Source organism: Pipistrellus hanaki (genome assembly GCF_964339955.1).
Source record: "Pipistrellus hanaki genome assembly, chromosome: 6".
NCBI lineage: Eukaryota > Metazoa > Chordata > Mammalia > Chiroptera > Vespertilionidae > Pipistrellus > Pipistrellus hanaki.
The window spans coordinates 9,293,225-9,303,007 of record NC_140508.1 but is presented as its reverse complement, the minus strand read 5'-3'; positions in this window follow the sequence as shown (position 1 = coordinate 9,303,007).

The following is a 9,783-nucleotide window of genomic DNA, read 5'->3' as shown; positions in this document are numbered from 1 at the left end:
GATCCTTCACCAGGCAAGTAAACAGGTTGCACTTTGGGCTTAAACTGAAGATCTGCCCCAAGATACTTGCCTGGTCCTCTCCTCACCTCATTCAAGTTTCTGCTCAATGGGTCTTCTAGAAAGGGCTTTTCCCTGACTACTCACCATTCCAGCCCTCCCGACCGCTCACCTCTACCCACTTTATTTCTTAACACAGCAAATGAGGTCTGACCGCGGTCATTGACATTATATATTTATTTGTTACTCTATTGACAGTCTGTCGCCTGACACCAGAATGGAAGCTTACTCAAGGCAGATTATTTTTCTGTCTCGATCACCTCTTGATCATGATACCAAGAAGGTGCCTGGCATAGTTGAGGGTTTGGGTAACTATGTGTTGAACTTAATACTCCCAGGTTGCTGGGAAGCAGGCCAGTGCCTGATATTTATAAGAAGCAGAATCCTTTTGTAAAATAAAAAACACAGTCCTGTCTTCCAGCTGCCTGCCCCAAACCCCTGCATATTTAGACCAGGGCCTGGGGACTCAGCAGTTTCCCATTCACAGCCCATAGGCAAGAGCTGTGGCACTCGCATGGGGAAAGGGTTTTGAATTCTAAACAAGACTCAATATTTAACATCCTCTCGTTTTTCTCTCTACACAGCCTTCTCTCCTCTAAGCTAATGTGATTAAGCATCCACAGGATGGATGTACATTTTTATAAGGACAATAACAAGCAATTCAGAGGTAATTAAGCAACAGAATGTTCCAAACAAGGCCCCCTCCACTTAAGGAATAAACACTACATTTTGCTAGAATAACACAAACACACACACACACAGATATTTGGAGAGTGTCAATTGCTATTGTGAACAACTATTGGACCTAATGTTGGGCCTTGGACCATCGCACAAGAGTGAAATGTTTCATTTGTGCAGAAGGATAAGAAAAATCAATATAAGATATATGTGACATGGTCAGTTATTACTGTTTTCAGCCCTGTTTTCCTTTTTCAAAAGAGGCAGCATCTGTAATGTGGATCGATAGAAGGATGAGTAAAAAATTGAAAAACGGACAGAACTTTATGAAAAGATGGTTATGCTATATTGATAAGAGAAAAGAGTTGCAATATATCACATTTTAAAAAGACATGCAATCAAGGATGTGTACGTTTATGTATGTATGCATCAAAGAAGCTATTTAAGCCCTGGCCGGTGTGGCTCAGTTGCTTGGGCATCTTTCTGTGCACCGAGAAGTCGCTGGTTTGACAATTCCAGTAGGGGCAGATGCCCAGGTTGTGGGTTCAATCCTTGGTGGGGGGCATGCAGAAGGCAGCTGATGATCGATGTTCAGCTCTCTCACATCAATGTTTCTCTCTCTCCCTCTGCCTTTCTTTCTCTAAAAAAAAAGTCAATAAAATATTTTTTAAAAAGAAACTATTCAAGCCGAGACCGGTTTGGCTCAATGGATAGAGCGTCTGCTTGGGGACTGAAGGGTCCCGGGTTCGATTCTGGACAAGGGCATGTACCTTGGTTGCGGGCATATCCCCAGTAGGGGGTGTGCAAGAGGCAGCTGATCTATGACTCTCTCTCATCGATGTTTCTAACTCTCTATCTCTCTCCCTTCCTCTCTGTACAAAATCAATAAAATATATTTTAAAAAAAGAAAGAAAGAAAGAAACTATTCAAGAGCATGTGTCAAACTGTTGCAAGAGGTAACTTCTTAGAAGTGGATATGGGCCTGAAATTATAGGCATGTATTATTTCTATAATTATAAGACTAGAGGCCCAATGCACAAAGATTCGTGCAAGAATGGGCCTTCCTTCCCCTAGCTGCTGGAACTGCCTTTGCTCCAGCTCAGAGCCACCTTTCTGCCTTCTCACACTGCCCAGAGGCCCAGAGCAGCTGGGGTGGGCTGGGTCAGTGCAGTATGCCTGCGTCATCGCCATGGCCACTCACACCCATGTATCCAAATTAACCTGCCATCTTTGTTGGGTTAATTTGCATACTCACTCCTGATTGGCTGGTGGGTGTCACAAAGGTATGGTCAATTTGCATATTTCCCTTTTAGAAAAGCATCGTGGTTTTCTAAAGATTAAGCTAAAGTAAAAACAAAATCATAGTTTCCTGTGAAGTTGATATTTTTCCTATCCATTATTTTCATCAATACTTTAAAAAATTAAGCTGGATATTTCCTAACAACCTAAAATGCAAGGGCTGACCAACTTCATGTTTCTTTTCTCACATTTCTCAGAGCTGTAGATTCAGAGCCTTATGAACCACGAAAAGAAACAAATTGTTTAAACTTTGGGAACAAAGTTTTCATCTGAGTTGGAGAAATTCCCTTTATCTTGTCACTTTTGTGAAAAGAAGGAAAACATTCACAGCTCAGATGACTAGGATCTGGCATATTTTTTTATTTTTTTTATTTTTTGCCTGCTTCCCCGAATGGGTCCTCTGGCAGGAGAGATGCCTGTGTCCAGTCTCTGATCATGCTGCGATCCCATGGCGATGATCTAGGCTGAGCCTGCCAGAACCAGTGTCCCATCTCCTTTGTTCTGGGGCCAGGTGCCTAGCAAGCGATGTGAACATGGTGCTGTGGGAGAGTAAACCCTCCCAGTCACATCAGGGAGCTGCAGGTATATGTCCATTCAAATTTAGTGGTGAGAACTCTCCTCACCAGGCAGGCTGACTGGGGCACAGCTGGGGATGGGGAGCCTGGAGGGTGGTGTCAGCCGAGGAGGAAGCCAGGGCCAGAGTAGCTTGGACTAGAGTAGTGTTGTAGCACAGAATCAGCTTCTATTATAGTCTTAGTTGTTGGGGGTCCAGGAGCCACCAGCAAATAAGCCATTGTCTTGATGGATCTTTCCATGGCCCCATCTGCTCCAGGGCAAGTAACAGAAGTCACCCTTTGCCCTGTGCTGGAAGGAAGCCTGGTCTAGGCTATAGGAATGGATGGGCCAGGGATGGCAGGTACTGGTACCCTCTCCATAGTAGAAGCCAGTCAACCAGGCACACGGACCATTGAGACAATTCTATTGATAGATGAAAGAGTGGCACTGATGCCGAAGCCGGTTTGGCTCAGTGGTAGAGCGTCGGTCTGCGGACTGAAAGGTCCCAGGTTCGATTCCAGTCAAGGGCATGTACCCTGGTTGCGGGCACATCCCTGGTGGGGGGTGTGCAGGAGGCAGCTGGTCGATGTTTCTCTCTCATCGACGTTTCTAGCTCTCTATCTCTCTCCCTTTCTCTCTGTTAAAAATCAATAAAATATATTTTTTAAAAAAAAGAGTGGCACTGAAGTCTGAATGTCACTCATCTGAACCACTTACATCAGTCCTGTCTCAGACTTTCTTGAAACTAACATCTCACTGGTGGTTTCCTTTGAATTTAAAAAAATAAAAATAAAAATATGGTCCAGCGCAGAACAAGAAAATATCCTCAATGTTGGAAGACTCGAACATTGTACCTTTGGGGGTAGGGAGGGGGGATGATATTAGAATGTCTTAACAAAAAGAAGAAAACTGGAAAAGTATAAGAAAAGTTAGAAGTTGAAAGGATTAAGACAAAGTATGGAGAGATCATTTTTTTCCTCCCCCGAAATTTCCAGAGTACACACACACACACACACACACACACACACACACACCACATACACACACACCACGTCCATGCTCTCCTGAGCACAGCCCTCAGTGGAGAGAGGGATCCCCCTCTGACAGGAGCACTCAAATAATTGTTCTGATTGCTGCCTCTCTGTGAGCTCACTCTTCACCCTTTGCCACTTGGCAAATGCCCAACACTTGATTGACAACCTGCTTTGAACTCACAGCACTTCTGGAATTCCTGGCCTCTCTTCCACCTTCTCCCTAATAGCCAGATTCCATGCTCTGATCAACTTCCTGTTGGTTTTTAAGTACTTTTTTATGAAAAGTCTTGGAATACCTCAATCTTTTGGCTAATGGTGTGGCTTTAACTTTTATGAAGAATTTTTATTCCCTCCTTATTCGTTTTCTTGCATTTATTTTTTTCAATGTAGAGACACCAGAGAACTCATGATTGCATAACTGTCCTGGATTATTTCAGGAATCATTCCCTTTGCTACTAAAATTTTACTCGCATTTACTCTCACTTCATTTTGAAAAAATGTCTCATCCTTACTAAATTACAATGTAAAAAAAAAAAATTATTTTGCTAAACACTGTGTCCCTGTTAAAAGATATATCTCTTCCTTAAAAATAGCTGAACCAATTTTCATCCAAAATAAAATTAGTTCCTCAAAACAATCTTTACTCGAGAAGAAAAGACAGGTGTGGTGAGGAAAGCTGGGTGTCCATTTCCTCATCTGTAAAACATGAAGACTAGAAATGAAGTGTTCATGTTGCAGGAGTCTCAGGATGGCACCCTTTTCTCTGAGAAGTTGCCCACACACAGGGTTCCCATTCTCTGCAGGTGTGCACCTGTCCCATTATATGGTCCCTCAGAGTCTATGATCAGCACTCAGACACTGCCAGTCATTGCACTAAGGTGGATTGACATAAGGTGAACTGGAAAACTCTGGGAGCAGCTTCTCCTGCCCTGTTCGTGGGGTAACCAAGGAAGATGACACATGAGGTATATCTATGCAAAAAAAGCTGAGAGGGGAGAGGGTTAGAGGCATTGCCTGGGTTCCTGATGAGGTCTGGCCACGTTCAACATTTAACCTCCTTCACACATCACTATAACCGCATTTAAAACAAGAATAACATTACCCCCTCCCCCCCCATTGTTACTTTGTCTTTGCTCAATGCACCCTAAGTTTGTTTCTCTTCTGTACAATCAGAAGGATCTGAACTAAAACACAGAAGAAGAAAGAATGCAAAGGTATCTTTCCATATCCACTCAGAGCCTTCAAAGAGAGCTCTCCACCCTAGCCGTGCTCCGGCCCCTCCCGGGCAGGAGTTCCAATTAAAGTGAAGCCAGGCCTTTATCTGCATGTGATCATCAATATGCATAAAGGTGACACCAAACCAACATCAAATGCCCAATTACCCAAATGTCTTGCTCGGGTAACAGCCTTTAAATAGTCAAAGGCACTTTGGCAAATCATCTCCTTTAGAGAAATTAAAGCCAACTTTGAACACAGATGATTTCAAATCCTCTTTAACAGCCACTCACCTAATAATTGAAAGACCTTCCCATCATCAAACACGCAGGGGTCGGCGGGGCACTGTGGAGCCATTTTTTTAGCTGGGGGAGGGAGGGAGTCATCTCAGCTCAAGTCCTCCTCTGGGCTTTCCTGTGACTGACAAGTAGTTTGTCACCAGAGAGAAGCCTCAAGGTGAGATCTCTTCCAAGCTGCTATTTGAAAAGTGGTAGGCCTGGTGGTCCCCCCCTGCCCACAGCCTGGGATCCCCACGTGTTAGAACAATGGGAGGGGGTAAGCTCTGGCCTATGGGGGTCTGGCTGAGAGGAGAGGAATAGCTATGACTTCCTGGCCCTGCAACAGGCTGGTGTGGGGTCTTTAAGAGACTTTGTAGACGCTTTCTAGAATCATTTGCCACCACACAGATGTTTAGCAGAAAGAACTCTCATCATTCTCTACACGCACTGTGCTCTGCTGTGTGTGTCCAAGTGGACCCATGTAGTCGGGAGCCAGCTCTGAGAGCAGAAATTCATACTTATTCTGCAGCGAAAGGGCTTGGCAGATTTCAGGAGGTCTAATTTTGATGCAAATAGACTTAGTATTTCTAGCTGATATTTTCTCTGGGCCCTGGTTACCAAGGGAAACGTGGTTCAGTGCAGACCCCCACCTCCCAAACACTAGCACAAAATCTAAAGATGTGGGCACGGCCTGTGTAAGCCCGGCTCAGAGGATGAGATCAGGCTGGAGAAGACAAGCTTCTTGCCATCTAGTCAACGTCCCCAACTCTCCACGAGCATCTAGAGACCTCCAGGAACAAGGAGGCCTGTGCCGTGGGCGGGACAGAGCTGCACTGTGTGAATGTATACTGTTAATGTGTTGATACTGGGTCCACCCCCACAAGGAAAGAATCTGAAAGGTGTCACTCTCATTCTTACAACAACAAATCAAACTCAACAAAGCTCAACAAAATGAAAGTCCATGACCCAGGAAAGAACTGAGAGTGCAGGGCACGGTGCAATCCTAAACATCTGCACACAGAGGGGAGTTCAGAGGGTTGTGGCCAGTATCTGCTCACCTGGAGAATAGGCCACTGGACCCATTACCAGAGGAGCACTCAGATGGTAGCTTTGATGGATTGCTGGAGGCTGAGTATGTACTAGCATGGGGGCTGCAATATTGGGAGGGGGGCACAATCTCCTGGGCTTCCCTTCAGAACTCCACTAGGTTCTCATGGAAAAGGTTCAAGTAGGACCTCCTGGATGGCTCTGAAAGGGGGAGAAACATGGACACAGGTATTGTTGACCTCTGAGTCCCTAGTGCCAGATACACCACAGGTTTTCTGATATTTTTGTTGCATGGGATAATGGGTGGTTGCATAGATGGACATTTGGGTGATGGATGAATGGGTAGATGGTATGCAATCCATGCCCTCAAGGAAATTATAATACAGAAATTTCTAAATTTGTCTCTCACAGAACACTAACCCCATATGATGTTAGTAGCTGTGTCATGCTGTTAAAAGTTCTATGCTCAAAAAATCAGTTGGAAAATGTCTCATTTAGGATGTTAAACAGATTTCATTACTAGAGGAGACTAGATACCATGCACCGTCTCTTCCTAGAAGTTAGCACAGCTGTTATCAGGAACTCAGTAAGATAATCAAAAAAGTGAAAACATCATAAAACCCACCCATAGATTCATTCAGTCCTCAGATACTCATTGCAGGCACTAAGCCAGGATCTGAGAGTGTAATTGGAGCAAAAATGTGCAGACTCTACCCTCATGGAATGTACAGGGTAGTAGAGAAGGTAGACGTTAAACAAATAATCCCATAGAGAGTGTAAAATTACAAGTACAAAACTTATTACAAGGGAGAAATATATACAAAAGATACCATAAAGCAAACAGCCTGGCCAAGGAGAAGAGTAAAAGCTAACAAATGAGTTGAGAAATAAAGCATTAGGAAGAAGTAACATGGCACAATGGATGGGGTCAGGGGATTGTGAGAACCCAGGAGAGGAAACAGTTTACCTAATGTCCCTTGTATGCCCCTTTTAAGTCCTAAAGCAAGAGCACAGATGGCAGATATAAAGAATGGAAATGAGGCCTAAAGGGCTGGAAGTAGGGGCTTCTACACTGCTGTCTATTATTTAAGGTTCTAAGTGTTGTGGTGACTTGTTACACACCAATAGCTGACTAATACAGTCACTGAGTCAGAGAGGTTAAGATTTCTGTGCTGGATATGCTATATTTGACCCCTTCAGATTCAATCGCCAACATTTTCACCCTGCTTTTCCCCTGGACATGAATTCTATGAGCCACATCCACCAGGCTCCTTTGCCCTCTGACTCCTACTTGGGTTGATCAGTGGGGGCAACAAGAGAAAGTTGGAGAACTGAAGGCAGGGGTGATTTACTATCTATCCTCTTAGCTACAATACAACTTGACACTGACTGTATTCCTCTACCCAAGGCCACAGCTCCAGGTGAGCGGTCCTCTTCCTGTAGACTCAGGTAGCTCTGGGTTCCAGGTTCCACTCCCTCCTCTGCCCCTTCAGGGACCCTTTGTCAACATCTTGTTTCTTTCCCTGTGTAATCCTACCTTAGAAGCACTCCTGTCTCTGGCTCTCTATTCATCTCATTAGAGTGCTCCTTATGATTCTGGCTCACAAATGCAACTCCTCCAATACTCAGGTTCAGGACGTTGGAATTGTTTTCTTAAAAAACTAGAGTATCTCTACCACCACTACCACCACCACCACCTCTAAGAGCATAAACAAAGGACTGGAGAAACGACCTGGAGATAGACTCAGACCAACACTGGTCCAGAGCCCAGCTCTGTTAATTACAATCTCTGTGGAAAGTGATTTAACCTAGTTGGGCCTCAATTTCTTCATCAGTAAAATGGGAGCATGACCGACCAGCTGCTATACAATAGTGCAGGAACTTATGAAGAGCACATGGAACACAGGAGGGCTCAGTAAGTGGTCATACAACTCCATCAGAAAACATCTCATTTTACTAAACCAACCTGATCCCAAGAGCCTTGTACAGTAATCCTCAGGTCAATGTGAGACTCAAGTGAACTGGCAACATCAGCAGAGCTAGAGCCTCACCCGCTGCTCATACCCCCATCTCTGCGGTGCTGGGTGACTGGAACTGGTGGCCTCCTGCACATGTGTGTCCTCCCCAGAGGTCACACATGGGGGACAGGTCTCTGAATGTGTGTGAGCACAAGAGGGAAAGACCGAAACGGGAACCTGCACCTGGTGACATTCCGGGGAACATGTTTTGACTTCAGATCCAGGTTCGTAGAAAGGGCAACGCTGTATGCTACGTTTACAGCCTTTCCGACCATGTGTTAATGAGGCCCTGGGTGCTGGCAGCAGCCCGCTTAGCTGGAGTAATTGGGTCACCAGCTTTCCCAAGGATGGGTGCTGCCGGCCGTGGGGTCTGAATTGGGAGAGAATTGGCTGGTGGGTCCACTTAGAAAGCCACTGGGAAGTGCTAGTGGGCTGGACACACGGTCCAAGAGCAGACGCGCCCCTGCCCCCCCACCCTTGTGGATGGCACAACCCAACCAGGGGGCAGCTCGGCATGTGTCCACACCCTCCCTGTGGACAGAGGCTGACAGAGCTCCCCAGCGCCAGCCCCTGGGCGCCACCTTTTCACTTTGCCTGCTCACCACCCCCCTTCTATTATTTACTTAATTTTCCTAAGTCAATTCAATGTCTTCCCAAAATAAATTCATCTCCACTGAAATGTTATATCCTGACCACCAATGGAAACCAGCATCCCTTGCCATCAAGAGAAAGCAACCATTACAATGAGATGCAGTGAAAACCAGCATTGCATTGCCGAGGGGCTCCTGCTGGGTGCGGGTTCCTGGGAAGGGAAGGCTCAGGTCCACACTTGCAGTCTCCTTGACAAAAGGGACGCTGGCAAGTGTTCAAGCACCAAACGAGATGTTGGATTTCTTTCTCCTATAATCAGAAACATTAAAGGAGAATAACTGTCTGTGCTATTCCATTTTATTTTATGCTAAAATCACCTCAAATGGATCCGCAGTCATCACTTTACATCAGCCAGGGTTGCCCATCTGGGGGACCGCAAACTCTCTGCTGCTGAGGCCTCACCCTGAGCAATAACAACCATAAATCATGGTCCATGGGGCTCATGATCATTAAAAGAAATAATTATTGCAATTAATCTCTTCCAAGTACCACCTGAACACATCTGGTCTGCTCTCCAGGGGGCAGATGCCTCCCTTTGGGAAATGCCAGGATACACTGAACTTCAAGGCCCATGGTCAGGAGCCCATGGAAACCCCACCTCCCTGTGCAGAGCCAAATTCCAGTGAGAGGACCCCACCCCTCCTGTTGTTGGGGGGTGGGGCTGGGTATAGCATCATGACCCGAGCAATGTGGGAGAGGGAGAGACGTTGTACTCCAGAGATCATACAGAAAGGAAGCTGGAGTAAATCGGGGCTGTAGTCCTGGTGAAGGGCCCGTAGGGCAGTGGGTCCCCAGCCAACAGGCCAGTGCCCGCAGTGCCCTGTGCCCCTCCTCGGAGCTCCATGTCTTCCTGTGGAGCCCTGGGTGTGGCTCAGATGGGCTTCTGCACCACCATGCACCATACTCATCCAGAATTCAAGAGACTGCAAGTGGAAGAGCCAGACATCCAGG